Source organism: Accipiter gentilis, chromosome W, assembly GCF_929443795.1.
Source record: "Accipiter gentilis chromosome W, bAccGen1.1, whole genome shotgun sequence".
Lineage (NCBI taxonomy): Eukaryota > Metazoa > Chordata > Aves > Accipitriformes > Accipitridae > Astur > Astur gentilis.
In genome coordinates this window covers 12,442,763-12,458,755 of record NC_064918.1, presented here as the reverse complement: position 1 = coordinate 12,458,755, position 15,993 = coordinate 12,442,763, and positions in this window count along the sequence as shown.

Here is a 15,993-nt window from a genome sequence, read left to right as displayed (position 1 = left end):
AGGAGCCGGCTCCAGAGACTGCAAATTGCTGCCTCTTTCCCAATTCCTCTTTCAATTCCCCGGTTTCTAGCGAGGGATCCCAGCTGTTGTGCTTCCTTGCCTTCCAGTAGCTGACTATCAGCCCCGTTATCCCAGCATCGGAGCAGCCAGGCAGCAATCCGCTCACCTGGCTGGCGGCTGTAATCTTTCCGCAAGTCCCGAAGTTCTGAGGACGTCAGGGACCGGGTAGTTTCTGCTTCTTGTTTAAGTTCCCTCACTCCTTCCTCCAATTTCCTTATCGAAGGACCAGCTTCTAAATCAAGCCTTTCCTCTTCTTCTTCTTCCCTCACTAATCGATGGTATGGACACGTTGATCTCCTTGTCCACTGTTTCAGTTTCAATACTGGGGCAATTACTGTAGTTGTTGTTTGGGTCCTTATCTCGAGCATCGTGTCCTTAGATGCAGTCTGGGTCCCTGCCTCAACCATGGTCCTCTGAGAGTATTGAACTGTGGCTCGGTAGGCATAGGCCAGGCCCCAGTACAGTGCGAGAAGCTGCTGGTTTTCATTGGGATAGGCAAGGCACCCTTCTATCAGGTGACGTGTCAGTTTGCCAGGGTTACTTGCCTGTTCGGATGTAAAATCCCAGATTATGGGAGGTGATAACCGTCCTAGGAATCTGCCCAAATCCTTCCATATACCCTGCCACCCAGGGACTGGTCGCTTGAGGGCACATTTCAATATTGCCTCACCTAAAACTTGCCTCCTCTTATACCAGGAAGAGACCAGGTTCCACAATACCCATAATATGCCACCAGTATTAATTATTAGTATTGAACAGCTCACGTAAGGGTGAACAAGGACCTCGGGAGCCTGCATAATAAAACCATTCACATCAATGCCTGGTAGGGAGAGGGAGATGTGTTCCCTCATCTCCTCCACAAGATAGCTCCCACAACACAGCAAAGCCATCACTGCCAGGACAAAGCACATAGACACTATTTGTATTAGCACGTTCCCACGTTCCTTCATTCTCCACACAAGATAACTCCCACAGCACAACAAAGCCATCAGTGCCAGGACAAAGCACACAGCCATTATTTGCATTAACATGTTCCCAAACTCAGCAAGCTAGAGATAAGCAAGCAGCTAACAAGCTCTGTGACCTGCACAGGAGCTTGCCACTTAATAACTAGCTATAGAACGCTTAATGCAAAACTGCCGTTGTCGTGCCCCACGTTGGGCGCCAAAAAGGACTGTGGTGGGTTGACCCTGGCTGGATGCCAGGTGCCCACCAAAGCCGCTCTATCACTCCCCCTCCTCAGCTGGACGGGGGAGAGAAAAATATAACGAAAGGCTCGTGGGTCAAGATAAGGGCAGTTTAATAAAATGATAGCAAAGGTTGCGCGCGAAAGCAAAGCAAAAACAAATGATGTTACTCTCTACTTCCCATCAGCAGGCGATGTCTGGCCACTTCCTGGGAAGCAGGGCTCCAGTACGCGTAGTGCTTGCTCCGGAAGACAAAAATGCCCCCCCCCCCTCCGTCTCCCTTCACTTAGCTTTTATATCTGAGCTGACGTCATATGGTATGGAATATCTGTTTGGTTAGTTTAGGTCAGCTGTCCTGGTTATGTCCCGTCCCAAGATCTTGCCCTGCCCCAGCCTGCCATTGAGGGGAGGGCAAAAATGTTGGAGAGACAGCCTTGATGCTGTGCCAGCACTGCTCAGCAGTAGCCAAAACATTGGTGTGTTATCAACACCTTTCTAGCTACAGAGCTGCAGAGCACAGTGCTATGAGGGCTGCTATAGGGAGTACTAACTCCATCTCAGCCAGACCCAATACACCATACTAGGAAGAAAATTACCTCAACAGCTTTACAAGTACCTCTCCGAGAGGCAGTGGGGCCGGATGGTGGGACGAAGTTAATCAAAGTACCCTTTTCTACTGCTGACCTAGGGGAATGGAAAAAGGTTGCAAAAGATTATAGGAGAGATCCGGTAAGTGTAGCTAAGCATTTCCAATTTATTGTAAAACAGCATAACCCTGATTGGAAGGATATACAGCTATTATTGGAATATATGACTGAGACAGAGAAACAGCTGATTTTAAAAACAGCAGGGAACCTTGCTGAAGATCATTATAAGATTACAGGAGGGGACATTAAGGAATATTTCCCTCTGCAAGACCCAAAGTGGGATGTTAATAGATTTGCACATATGGAAAGATTGCAGGGGTATCAGGAGTGGATAACAAAAGGAATGGAGAGAGCAATTCCCAAAACTATAAATTGGTCAGCTTTATATGCAGTTAAACAGAGTTCTTCTGAGTCTCCATCCGAAATCCTGGATCGACTGAGGGATGTAATGCGCCGCAGCACACCGCTGGATCCTGGGTCAGAGGTAGGAATACAACAATTAGTCTCCCTGTTTTTGGGTCAGTCTACAGGGGATATAAGGCGCAAACTTCAGAAATTACACCCTACAGAGAGTAGGAATTTAGAAATATTGTTGGATGAAGCATGGAGAGTATTTAGTAACAGAGAAGAAGGATATAGGCAAGGGCAAAGGAAATTAATGGCTGTTATTCAGGAAGAAAGAGGAAGAGGGCCTAGACGAGACTTGCCCTGACTGGGCAAGGATCAATGCGCTTTGTGTAAGAAATTCGGTCATTGGAAAAAGCAATGCCCAAGGAACAAGGAGGATCAGAGGGCTCAAACAGGAAGAATGGTAGCCCATGGGAAGGGAGATTGACGGGAACCTGGAGAATCTACCCTAGCGGATCCACTGGTTATAATTAAGCTAGGGAAAACACAAGAAGAGGTAGAATTTTTGGTAGATACAGAAGCAACATAATCGGTTCTGAACCAAGCTTTGATGCCCCTGGGAGATGATTATGTCATGGTGAAAGAAGCGACTGGCCAAAGTGAAAAGGCATATTTTTGTAAACCTTTAGAATATAAATTAGGAAAACAGTGGGGCATTCATAAATTTTTATATATGCCCAACTCCCCAAAGGCACTTTTGGGAAGGGACTTGTTGGAACAGTTGGGAGCAAAAATTGTATTTGAAAAGGGAGAAATTAGTCTGGAGGTAAAAGATCAGCAATATATTCAAATATTGAGCCTAACCTTAACCAGTCTCCCCCTAGAAGGAAGCATTAACGAGGACATCTTAAACCAAGTGTACCCGGGGGTATGGGCTACTGATGCACCTGGAAGAGCGAAAAGTGCTCCACCTGTTGAAGTTAGGATCAAGGAAGGCCAAAAGCCAGTAAGAATTAAACAATATCCCCTAAAGAAGGAAGACAGAGAAGGAATCTGGCCGGTGATAGAAAAATTTTTGCAGTTAGGATTATTAAAAGAGTGTAAGTCTGAATTCAATACCCCTATATTACCTGTTCGGAAGCCCGATGGATCATATCAGGTGGTCCAAGACTTACGGGTGGTGAATAAGATAACTGAAGATCTTTACCCAGTAGTGGCGAACCCATATACCCTGTTGACTGTATTAACACCTGAATTGACTTGGTTTACTGTTTTAGATTTGAAGGATGCTTTCTTTTGCCTCCCTCTCCATGAAGCCAGCCAAAAATTATTTGCATTTGAATGGGAAAACCCCAAGAGTGGTTGAAAGACCCAGCTCACTTGGATGGTGTTGCCACAAGGATTTAAGAATAGTCCTACCATTTTCAGCAATCAGCTTGCGAAAGACTTAGAATCCTGGGAAGCCCCGTCTGAGGAGGGGAAGCTGTTGCAGTATGTGGATGATATCCTGATCGCCACCAAACCAGAGAAAGATTGTATGACATGGACGGTGAGTCTGTTGAATTTCCTGGGACTCCAGGGGTACCGGGTATCCAAGAAAAAGGCACAGGTAATGCAACGCAAAGTGAATTATTTAGGCTATGAAATTAGTGCGGGACAAAGAACTTCGGGACAGGCCTGTAAAGAGGCAAAATGTCAAACTCGGAGACCTCAGACAGTAAAACTGTTACAGACTTTTCTAGTGTCGTGGTTTAACCCCAGACAGCAACTAAGTACCACGCAGCCGCTTACTCACTCCCCCCCATCCAGTGGGATGGGGGAGAAAATCGGGAAAAAAGAAGTAAAACTCGTGGGTTGAGATAATAACGGTTTAATAGAACAGAAAAGAAGAAACTAATAATGATAATGATGACACTAATAAAATGACAACAGTAGTAATAAAAGGATTGGAATGTACAAATGATGCGCAGGGCAATTGCTCACCACCCGCCGACCAACACCCAGCTAGTCCCCGAGCGGCGATTCCCCGCCCCCCCACTTCCCAGTTCCTATACTAGATGGGACGTTACATGGTATGGTACCGTTGGCCAATTTGGGTCAGGTGCCCTGGCTGTGTCCTGTACCAACTTCTTGTGCCCTGGCTGGGCATGAGAAGCTGAAAAATCCTTGACTATAGTCTAAACAGTACTGAGCAACAACTGAAAACATCAGTGTTATCAACATTCTTTGCATACTGAACTCAAAACACAGCACTGTACCAGCTACTAGGAAGTGGCCAAGTGGAAAAAATGAACCACTTAATCAAACAGCAAATTGTGAAATTAGGACAAGAAGCGAATTTGACATGGCCTCAGTCTCTCCCTTTAGCCCTTCTGCGTATGGACAATCCTATGGGATACAGAGAGGGGTGCCTGTACAAGTGGGGGATGAAATTATGACTTCTTACATGGTGGCATTAGGTAAGCAACTTAATAAATTCAGGAAGCATGTGGTAGGGACTCAAGGGAGAGGTTTGGATGGGCCTGTACATAATATACAACCAGGAGATTATGTGTATATAAAGTCTCTTACAGAAAAAACTCTGGAGCCGCAGTGGGAAGGACCATTTCAAGTACTACTTACCTCCTTCACTGCGATTAAGATCAAGGAACAGAACACCTGGATCCATCACACTAGAGTGAAGGCACCCAAAGGACAATGGACTTCACAAGAAAAAGGACCTTTGAAGCTCAAATTTGTGAGACATTGATTGTCATGCTCCTGAGTTGGACCTTGTGTCCTGATCCAATGTCAGGGAAGGTTTCGATATGATCCCAAGATCGAGATTAAGACACAAACTAGGTCAAATGCCATATAGTCAAAAAAGCTTTTATTATCAAAAGTATAAAAAGCGGAAAATGGTGGCAATAGGATAGAATGGAAGAAAAGGTAGAAATTAAGCAAGCAGTCGGGATAGGATTGCTAGGATACTCACCACCACGGATCCAGCAGCACCCCGTTGGTCCTCAATCTTCAATTCTTTTGTGATGAGGAAGGCCCCCACAGCTTTTTTCTACGGGTTTTTATAGGGCATATTTCGATGATGTCATGCACTGCAGGTTTCATCTATCACCCGACCTTCGCGTGATCAACACCAGATCAGCTCCAGCCCGTTGTTTCCTCCCCTGGATGCCTCAATGGCCTGGTAATCGTCCTTATGGACAGAGGAGTGTCCTGCTTAAACAGGCCATCTTAGAGACAAAGGGCTCAAGATAAGCAGTTCACACTTCCTTGAGATGACGTCCCAGTCCCTCACACCTAACAATCTTCGAGGCAAATGGTTCAGGATAACAATTCAGTCTCTTACACCTTGTCCAAGGGGCAGGCTTGGGATCGAAATACTTATTTAAATATGACAGAGAGTATCTCGAAAGTACTAAATTTATCAGATTGTTGGGTATGTAATCCCTTTCCTCAGGGGAGCATGGAACTCCCCTTTTTAGGAATCCCGACCACAAATTGGACATCTCTTATTAAAGACGGGCCAGACAGGAATGGATCATGCCTTCATGGAAAGGGAAATACCCAGCGGGGACCCAGCTTTGATCTGGAGGTACCTGACCCTAAAGAGGTCTTAATTACTGGCAGTTGCTTAAATATTACTGATAATATTTGGGGAGTGTCCTGGGTTCATCTTGGATAGAATTAATTTTTACAGGAACCTGGGAGGTGGGGGCATAGCCGGGGCAGCTGACCTGGACTAGCCAAGGAGCTATTCCATACCATGTGACATCATGCTCAGTATATAAATGGGGAGAGGGCCGGGGGGGTGGCCTCTGTTTTTCGGTGGGGGAAGTGGCGGAGCGTCGGGTCCCGGGTGGTGAGCAGTTGCACTGTGCATCGCTCTTTTTGTATACTTTTTCATTAGTACCGTTGTTGTTGTAATTTTTCTTTGTGTGTGTCCCAGTAAACTGCCTTTATCTCAACCCTCGAGGTTCCAGTTTCTTTTTCTTTTCTCTCCTCTGTCTCCTCCCCATCCCACCGGAGGGGGGCAGAGGAGTGAGCGAGCGGCTGCGTGGCCCTTTGTTACCGGCTGGGCTGAAACCACGACAGGGAGACATGGATAATTGTAGCCTTGCGGAAAATCTGGGAACTTTTGATAAAGGAAAATTAGATCTTGGACTGAACTTAAGTATCAGTTTCTATTATATCCGGAAACCAAAGGGGGGGCCAGGAAAGAAGGGGCAAGAGCAAGACAGAAGGGAGATGCATCTTGGTCCAAGATGCAACATAGGGCCCGGATACTGGTGGCTCTGTGGGGATGGCAGGGCCAGAAAGAGTTTACCCCAGAACTGGAAGGGACACTGTGTTTGAGGGTACCTTGCACCTCAGACCAGTATATTTGAGGGAGCTTCGCCTCCCCGAGGGTTTTTGAGAACACCTTGGCTCCATGTAAAACGGACTGAAAACCCACTAATTATTCAAGGTACTGGGTACCATAGTTTTGTCCGATGGTTAATCCCCTCTTTAGGGGTAAGCGAGTTGGAGAAAGCTATCGTGAATGTATCTACTACATTAGAGATTATAGAAAGTGCTACAATTGATGCAATTCGAGGGCTGCAACTGAAAATACAATCCCTAAGTAGTAGTCCAAAATAGAATGGGATTGGACATGCTTTTAGCAAAAGAAGGGGGCTTATGTGTAGTTATAAACCAAACTTGCTGTACCTATATGAATCAAAACCAACGAATTGAAACAGATCTTGAGGAGATATGGGAAAAGACTAAAATACTACATGAAATTTCCCAAGATGACACTTCTTGGAGCTTGACAGGCATATTAGAAAAATTAACCTCCTGGTTGCCAAATTTAGCATGGTTAAAGCAATTGTTTGTCACTATAATAATCATCATTCTCTTGTCTGTGGTCCTTTGCATAGTGGTTCGATGTGGCTTTTTGTGCTGTAAGAGTACAGGAGACTCTTACAGTGAATGGAAAAAGAATGAGTTACGACGAAAACTTGAGACCAACAAATACTTTGAGAGGGTGCTAGATAGGGAAACAATCTATTAGAAGTACTAGGATTAAATATAGTAAAAGAATTTACTATTTTCTAGAAAAGGGGGTACTGAGACAAGGGGAGTCAAATGAATCTCAGTAGACATAATAAAGGGGGATGAAAGATGATGTTTAGTGCTTACATTGTTGAAATTAGCTGAGGTAGAGACAGTCCTTGATAAGAAGCAGGAGCAGGCCCCAAGAGCCAGCTAAGACTGGTCTTGGGGCTTGGGTGAATACCAAGAAATCACTGAGCCTGCGCAAGGAAAGAGGTTACTAGTGGTGATGAACAGAAGTCATCTATCTTCATCTCTGCGACCACCAGACGATCACCATAAAGAGGCACTGCGTAAGCACAGTTGAGAGGAGGCTATGGAAATGACCTCTTGGAGCTAATTTTAATATGAAGCGGGGATAGGTCATGCATATGTATAGGTGTATTGTGAATATGTAATACTTGACCGTATAAACTTGAGGCGAACTGCCTAGTCGGGCGCGTATGACTTTGGTGGGACTACCCCCCGTGCTGCCCAGCGCTGAATGAACATACCTACTTTACAATCTCACTGATTGTGGAGTCTGTTTTCCACATGTCAAGACCACCTGATCATCCCCTCAAGTAATTTTGCAATATTGCTAAATTTACCCATCAATTTCTATAGCTAGTTCCTCTCCTGGTACAATATCAACTATATGAACAGTTTTGTAAATGTATTTAGAAGTTGCTAGAGTTTGGGGGCTAGAGAATGTATGGTTAGGAAAGGTCTGGCTTGCTGGTATAATAGTTACACCTTGATTGTCACTCTGAGCTCTGTAAATTTCTGGTGGAAAAAGACTTAACTGCAAGGTTCAAGCAAATGATTTATTTAAACTTCACTTACAGACTTAACACACCACTATTGCAGGTTTTACAGATACAATGGAGGAATACACTATTGCAATTTTAAAAGCAAGAGTAGTACACTATTACAACTACAAGCGATTCACAGATAACCACAAGCACACACCTGTTTACAAACTTAAAGCATAAACAATATTCACTTACCCCTCCAGGTAAGGGCTCTCAGTCCCAGGGAAACTACCTCGACTGGCATCCCGATCAAGGTGGGGAAGGGTTTCCTTCACAAGCCAACTGTATAGTTGGAGAAGTGACTCCCCCATTTCCAACCTGACTCTTAGAGTTTTTATCCCCTGACTTGTGGAATGGTGTGTATGACTATGTTTGAGTGGATTATGATATATGCCTAAATGGATTATGTATATCTGAGTGGAGTTTCCCCTTATCTTTCCTTTGTTGGTCTGTATTGTTTGAATACACAAGGTTGTCCTTTGAAACTGAAGCTGAAACCCTCCAGCTTTTTTTTTAACCTTGCTTCCTCAGGCAACGGAATAGTGGTTGGATTGAGACTCAGGGCATACTATTTGTTAAGGGATTTCAAGGCTCAGTTCAGGTTTTGGTTCTTTGAATGATGCAGCCACCGCCCTGTTTAGGGCTTATCAGACAGCCCAGGACTAAACTGTCTACACAGCTCCCCGTGAGTCCTCTCTGCAGAGAAACAGGGCCTCAAGGCAATCCAAGGCTGGGTTGTTTTTGTAACCCCCCCATGAGTCACCTGTGTGCACTAGACATGGTGAAACTCATTTGTGAACTATGAGCCGGACAATCCATACAAAATTGACTTTTATTTTAAACCAAATAATCCTTCATTATGTCCTCTCATTAGGTTCCACATAGAAGATTCTATTGTCTATACAATGGGCTGTACAACGGTTGGATTTTCCAAAATATTTTGGTTTTCATTATAGACAGACACTGTTTCAGGATTGCAAGACACCAGAGTGACAGTATAGCAAGGCCCTGCTCTAAGCACACTTTAGCTTCTAGCTTTGCTTTGTTGACGTTTTAGTGTTGTATGAACATAAAAAAAAAAAGAGAGTTTAATTCATGCTCTCGAAGAAGTCCAGAAAAGCTAGTAAGAAATTTAATTCCAAGGTCACTGTACTTTATCAGGTCTCTCTCAAGAACATAACTCAAAAAGAGTTCTAAAAAAATAATGTATTCATCATCATCACCACGTTCAAATTCCCATGCACCAACTACAGGCAAATTACATTGATTATTCGTGTCCATTCCATATACTTTGTCTTTATGTTTTGTTTTCCAGTTAAGAGCTTTTATCTTGTGGGCAGCATTTTTTCTACCTATCTCAACTTGTCTCTGATGTTCATTATCCCTGTAAGACAACACACAAACATAAGTACTGTTAATGCCAAAATCAATTTTAAGAAGAATTACATGAAAAAATAAGTAAATGCAACATTAGTTCCTCTTCTTCCTCTATTGTTAAAAACAGGAAACTAACAAAACCAAATTTACAGTAATACAATGTTAATGTGGCAAGTTAATCAAAAGCAAAATCCATAGTTTTCACACAGACAGCAACTTAGGAGTATCATATATTAATTTGGTCATAGCTGATAATAATTTACACTTCAAGAACATATTAGTCACAGAGTAACTGATATAACACTGGCAGTTCTAAGATTTAACAAATTTGTAATTATTAATTTGATAAATTACACAAAGTGACAATTATCCTGTTTGGTGAAAAGATTACTTGAACAGTAAGAGGCAATTTATTTATTTATTTTTAATAGAAAAGCTTTCTATTGCCACTTTTTTCATACCTTTGGAGTGAAGGTGTTTAAGCTCTCGTTTCTTCAGTAAGCAAAGCATCAGAAAGTGTATCTGCTGTTTCAGCATTCACTATATACCTGAGGATTCCCAAGATCAGTAAGTGTGCTTCTGCTTGGACTAGTGCCTACTAAGAATCTGTCATTTTTCAGTGTCATCACAGTGTTCCTCATCATCTGATGCTCCCTCTTCTGCTGGCTCCCAACTATTAATTTCTATGGGGCCTATAGACTTCATTCGCACTTTTTCAGTAACCTATATAACAAAAGACATAACTTCTTCACTTTAAGGACCTACCCAAAGAAAGAAAACCAAGAGATTTTAAATGCAAATTTCTCAATTTTCACTTATTCTCTCAAATTGAGACATAATGAACTTTGAATCATAAATTATAGGCATTCAGAAATACAGACAGAAAATGTGATAAAGTGAAGAAACACCATCAACTTGGATATTCTGTTGTTGGTATAGACATATCAGAAAGAAAATACAAAATTTGCCAGAAAACTCTGTCATGGTTTAACCCCAGCCAGCAACTAAGCACCACGTAGCCGCTCACTCACTCCCCCCCCCCCCCCCAGTGAATCAGGGTGGAAAAAAAAGTAAAACTCGTGGGTTGTGTGGTGGGTTGACCCTGGATGCCAGGTGCCCACCAAAGCCACTCTATCACTCCCCCTCCTCAGCTGGACAGGGGGAAGAAAATATAACAAAAGGCTCGTGGGTCAAGATAAGGACAGTTTAATAAAGTGAAAGCAAAGGTTGCGCGCGAAAGCAAAGCAAAAACAAATGATGTTATTCTCTACTTCCCATCAGCAGGCAATGTCTAGCCACTTCCTGGGAAGCAGGGCTTCAGTACGTGTAGTGGTTGCTCCGGAAGACAAAGATGCCCTCCCTTCCGTCTCCCTTCACTTAGCTTTTATATCTGAGCTGACGTCATATGGTATGGAATATCTCTTTGGTTAGTTTAGGTCAGCTGTCCTGGTTATGTTCCCTCCCAAGATCTTGCCCTGCCCCAGCCTGCCATTGAGGGGAGGGGCAAAAATGTTGGAGAGACAGCCTTGATGCTGTGCCAGCACTGCTCAGCAGTAGCCAAAACACTGGTGTGCTATCAACACCTTTCTAGCTACTGATACAGAGCACAGCGCTATGAGGGCTGCTATGGGGAGTATTAACTCCATCTCAGCCAGACCCAATACAGGTTGAAATAAGAACAGTTTAATAGGAAAGAAAAGAAGAAAATAATAATAATAATAAAATTTACAATAATAATAATAGAAGTATTGGAATATACAAGTGATGCACAATGCAATTGCTTACCACCCGCTGACCGATGCTCAGTTAGTCCCCAAGTGGCAATTCCCCCCAGTTTATATACTAGATGTGACACCACATGGTATGGAATACCCTTTTGGCCACTTTGGGTCAGCTGCCCTGACTGTTTCCCCTCCCAACTTCTTGTGCCTCTCCAGCCTTCTTGTTGGCTGGGCATCAGAAGCTGAAAAATCCTTGACTTTAGTCTAAACACTACTTAGCAACAACTGAAAACATCAGTGTGTTACCAATATTCTTCTCATACTGAATCCAAGACATGACACTATACCAGCTACTAGAAAGAAAACTAACTCTATCCTGGCCAAAAACAGGACAAAGACATAATTCAATTGCACACGTCAAACTACTAACTTTAAATACTCAAAATATTTTCCATAATCAAGAGATACAAAACATTAAATCTCACACACAGACACGCACAGTTCTCAACAAAAATATCTGGAAAAACTAGGTTATTTTATCTTTACAATTAATGATGCTGAAACCATAAATCACCAAGTTCAAGCACAATTGACAGCATTAATATACATGTAAAAAAAAAAAAGCTGGGTTAAGCACAACAAATTAAACAGATTTTAAAGAAAATAACTCATTTGATGCAAAGTGGATACAGGATGTCAACATTGTTGGGTGGAAAGATATAGAGCAGCTGATTTGTGAAATAAGCAGCCATGAATTGTGCCATGGATCGAATCACAGCCATAGCAGTTTCAGTATGAAAATCTGTCATGGTTTAACCCCAGCCAGCAACTAAGCACCACGCAGCCACTCACTCACTCCCCCCCATCCAGTGGGATGGGGGAGAAAATCGGGAAAAAAGAAGTAAAACTCGTGGGTTGAGATAAGAACGTTTTAATAGAACAGAAAAGAAGAAACTAATAATGATAATGATAACACTAATAAAATGACAACAGTAGTAATAAAAGGATTGGAATGTACACACCCTGCCACTCATAATTATCCAGCCTTGGGGCAGATCTCTGGGTGATCTTGTTAAATAGTTGTTTAACCTTAAACGAGAGCTGAACCACATTCAGAAGTATGCTAATTCCCAGCAGTAGGGCTAGGACCATGCTAGTCCCAACATCCCAGGAGTATTCAAATTTTTCAGAATTCTCAAACACCATATTAGGTTTTAAATGACTGGAGATGGACCTCTAGTATCTAAGTTTAGATCAGTGCTTAGTCAAAAAAAAGTGTTTAAATTTGGAAATTTAGATTTCATACTCCGAGTTAATAGAAAACGTTACAAGCATCTGCAAAAAACCCCCTACTGTCAATTTAGGATTGATGACCAATCTAAAAATCAATGATTTCATCATATTGTATCATTAAAAAAATGTTAGATCAATACAAAATGAAATCACATAATTTCTCCCTTAATTTTCTTATCCAAAGTCTTTCCTTAAGCAGATTTGAATTGAAGAATGTTTAACAGGCCATGCTTTCACTATTAATTATACAATGAAAATTATCTAAACACTCCAAGTGCAGCTGAAAGAACATCCAAGGATCAGAAAAAGATCTTTAAAAATCACTGAAAACAGACTTCAGTCCAATGTAAAGAGAAAAGCATGGTGTCAAGTGCATGTGTGATGGCACAGAAATTAGATACTAGGTTATTTAAGCAATATCAACATACGTTATCACGCTTTTATGCAATATAAACATACCAGAAATATTTTCCATCTGCCTCGTTGAGATCTGTGATCACCTTAGAATCTCTCCTACCAGATGATCACAGAGTCCCTGAGCCTCACACAAGTTATATTGTACAGGTGGCAAAATAATATTGCAAGATAATATCTACTCTGAGAAAAACATGTTCTTTTTCCTCCTGCATTAAAAGAGAAAAGAAGGGCAGAAGTCCAGTTGTGTTGTGTGATTTGGTATACTACTTATATAGAACTTGTTTAGCATAACTTGCTTAGCATTAGTAGCTAAATTTGCTGAAGCCTTAAGGCATAAGCTGTGAACTTTCACCTAGTTAAGTAAAGGGATGCCTAAAACACAATGAAATTGCTTAGACATCCACCAAACTTCCAATATCCTGAATTCTTTCTGCATGAGGTATTCCTCATCACAATAACTAGAATGTTTTTTTTCTCATGATGCCTGGGAAAAGTCTCTGGAATAATTGTTTCAAATCAATGCCTAAATAAACTCCTGTCACAAATTATTTTGGTTTGTTACTCCCCAAACACTAAGACTTTTGATTTTACAGCTACTAAAAGAATTGATTTTTGTTCATCTGTTTTTCATTGTCTCTTTCTTTCCCAGAAATATACTTAGAACCTTTCTGTACCAAGTACTTCACAAGAAAACTCTGATATCAACATAGACATGCATGGAATTTTCTCAGGGAAAAGATTTTATCCCTTACCTTTTGCCTCAATTTCACAAAGAGATCTTTTCCAAATGTTCACAGATTCTCTGTATGAGCCTAAAAGGAACTTCTCCTCACCTTTAAAAACCAAATATACAACAAATTAAAAGCTCTACATAGTTACAGTTTCACATGTGCAAACACACATGCACTTACTTCAGTATTACAGATTTATGAAAAGCAGAGTAAAACATGCGAGTCTCCAGCAAATTTCTATTGTCACAGCTAAATACAAGTTTTGAGCATATGAGAGAAGGTGACTTTGAATACCCCCTTTTTTTTCTTTCTTTTTTTTTTTTTTTAATTGCCAAGTCACTATTAAATTAAAAAAAAAATCTATTCAGGTTATAGTCACTCCTACAAAGTTTTCAGTAATTAGGTTATGTTTTTAGATTACACACAAGATTACAAATGTTAAATATAGTTGGAAACTTAAATATTTAAAACCCACAATAGTTTATTCATGGGGAAAAGCATTTTCTCTTATCTGTTTTCAATTTCCTATGATGTGAAATAAGTTTTTTCATTGTAAAAAGTAGTTGTAAAACTATTTAGTAAGTTTAACATATATATTTTGTTTTACTGTAAAAGCACTTCCGAAGAACAGGTCTATGGACGGTTACACATTTCATCTCTCTAAATTTTACTTGTCCACCTCTAGTCCCATTCCAATTTTTAATCTATTTGTCAATTTCAAAAAACTTTGACAAAAAGGTAGATTCTCACACCCGTATTTATATTTCATGAAGTTAAGCTGAAATAAACAAAACTGTAAAAGAGCACAGCTCCTAGGCAGAAGAGAAAGAGGGGAAAGAAAATAGTGCTACCATAGAAGAAAAGGCAAGGACAAATTTGCCACTGTCTTGCTTATCAGCAGCTAGCTAGTTCTGATATTGGCTGGCCCATCAGCATATATGTTACTCCAGATCATCCACAAAACATACCATATCTATTTGGCAAACTGAATGTAAATAAAGAACATAAGGAATGGGTGGGAAGTTGCATGTATTGTTAGGATGAGTGAAAGAGACATGAAGGAGCTGATGTATTGTACAGTGTGATACAGGAAGAAAAGCTAGAAGTAACATTTAAGAGCAGGAGATCAAGAATATGGAGAGGAAACAGAACTGTGGTGGGAGACATAAGTGGGAAGCTTGGGTTTATTACTATGTGGAAGGGGAAAGGAAGATAAAACATAGTATGCTACTGTGTATGAAATTAGGCTACAACTATACACTATCTGCAAAATAAATATACTAGATTAAGTCTATTACATTAGGCTACACTAAATTAGATGCTTAGCTGAGGCTGACTAGATTCATGTACACATGACATGTTCATGGCCACAGCAATCACATAGAGTGAACAGGATTTCTGCATAGAAATTCAGTAAGATGCATTGTGATGCCCACCTACCTCAGAGGAAATAACACACTGGATACCAGGGAGATGAGATCAGCACCTCCTCTCCACTTCCCCTCCTCAGGAAGCTGTAGAGAGTAATGAGGTCACCCCTCAGCCTCCTTTTCTCCAAACTAGACAAACCCTGAGTCCTCAGCCACTCCTCATAGGACATTCCTTCCAGCCCTTTCACGAGCTTTGTTGCCCTCCTCTGGTCACATTGAAGGACCTTAACATCCTTCTTAAATTGTGGGGCCCAGAACCGCACACAGTACTCAAGGTGAGGCACTTAACCATTTCTTGATGTTGTTAAAACAACTACATTTTTCAACAGTTATTGCAGTCAAGGGGTTTTCTTCTTTGTCTTACCTGATACCAGGTTAATTTCATTTATATATGCTTATCATCTAGAAGAAAAATAGCCTCTTTTTCCTATTGAAAGAAAAAGAGTATTCATTTTTAAAATATTATTTTCTATTTAAGCCTGCAAAATAATGCAGACAGAAATAAAAAATATTAGGGAAAAATAATTTTAAAAATAGATATGTTACAGCTGCAACTACCACATGTCGTGGGGGGAATTTAAAAAAGAGAGATTCAGATCGCTTAAAGAATCACCTCCAATTGTATTAGCAATAGAAAAATGATTTAATAGAAATTTGTATAAAAGCGCAACGTCACAGAATTCGTTGGCAAGGTTCACTCTATTACTTAGTACATGGATAAAATGCACACAGGAAAATTAAATCAGAACCAAACTAAACTTATGTATATAGGGATCAAAAACACAATAGGGTAAAAGGAAATGTGGAAAAGGGTCATTGAGTCACAAGGTTCGGAGAAGACCCCCTTGCTTTCTAAACTCCTGTTGGAGTCTAGGTGCGGCTGGATCAACTCCT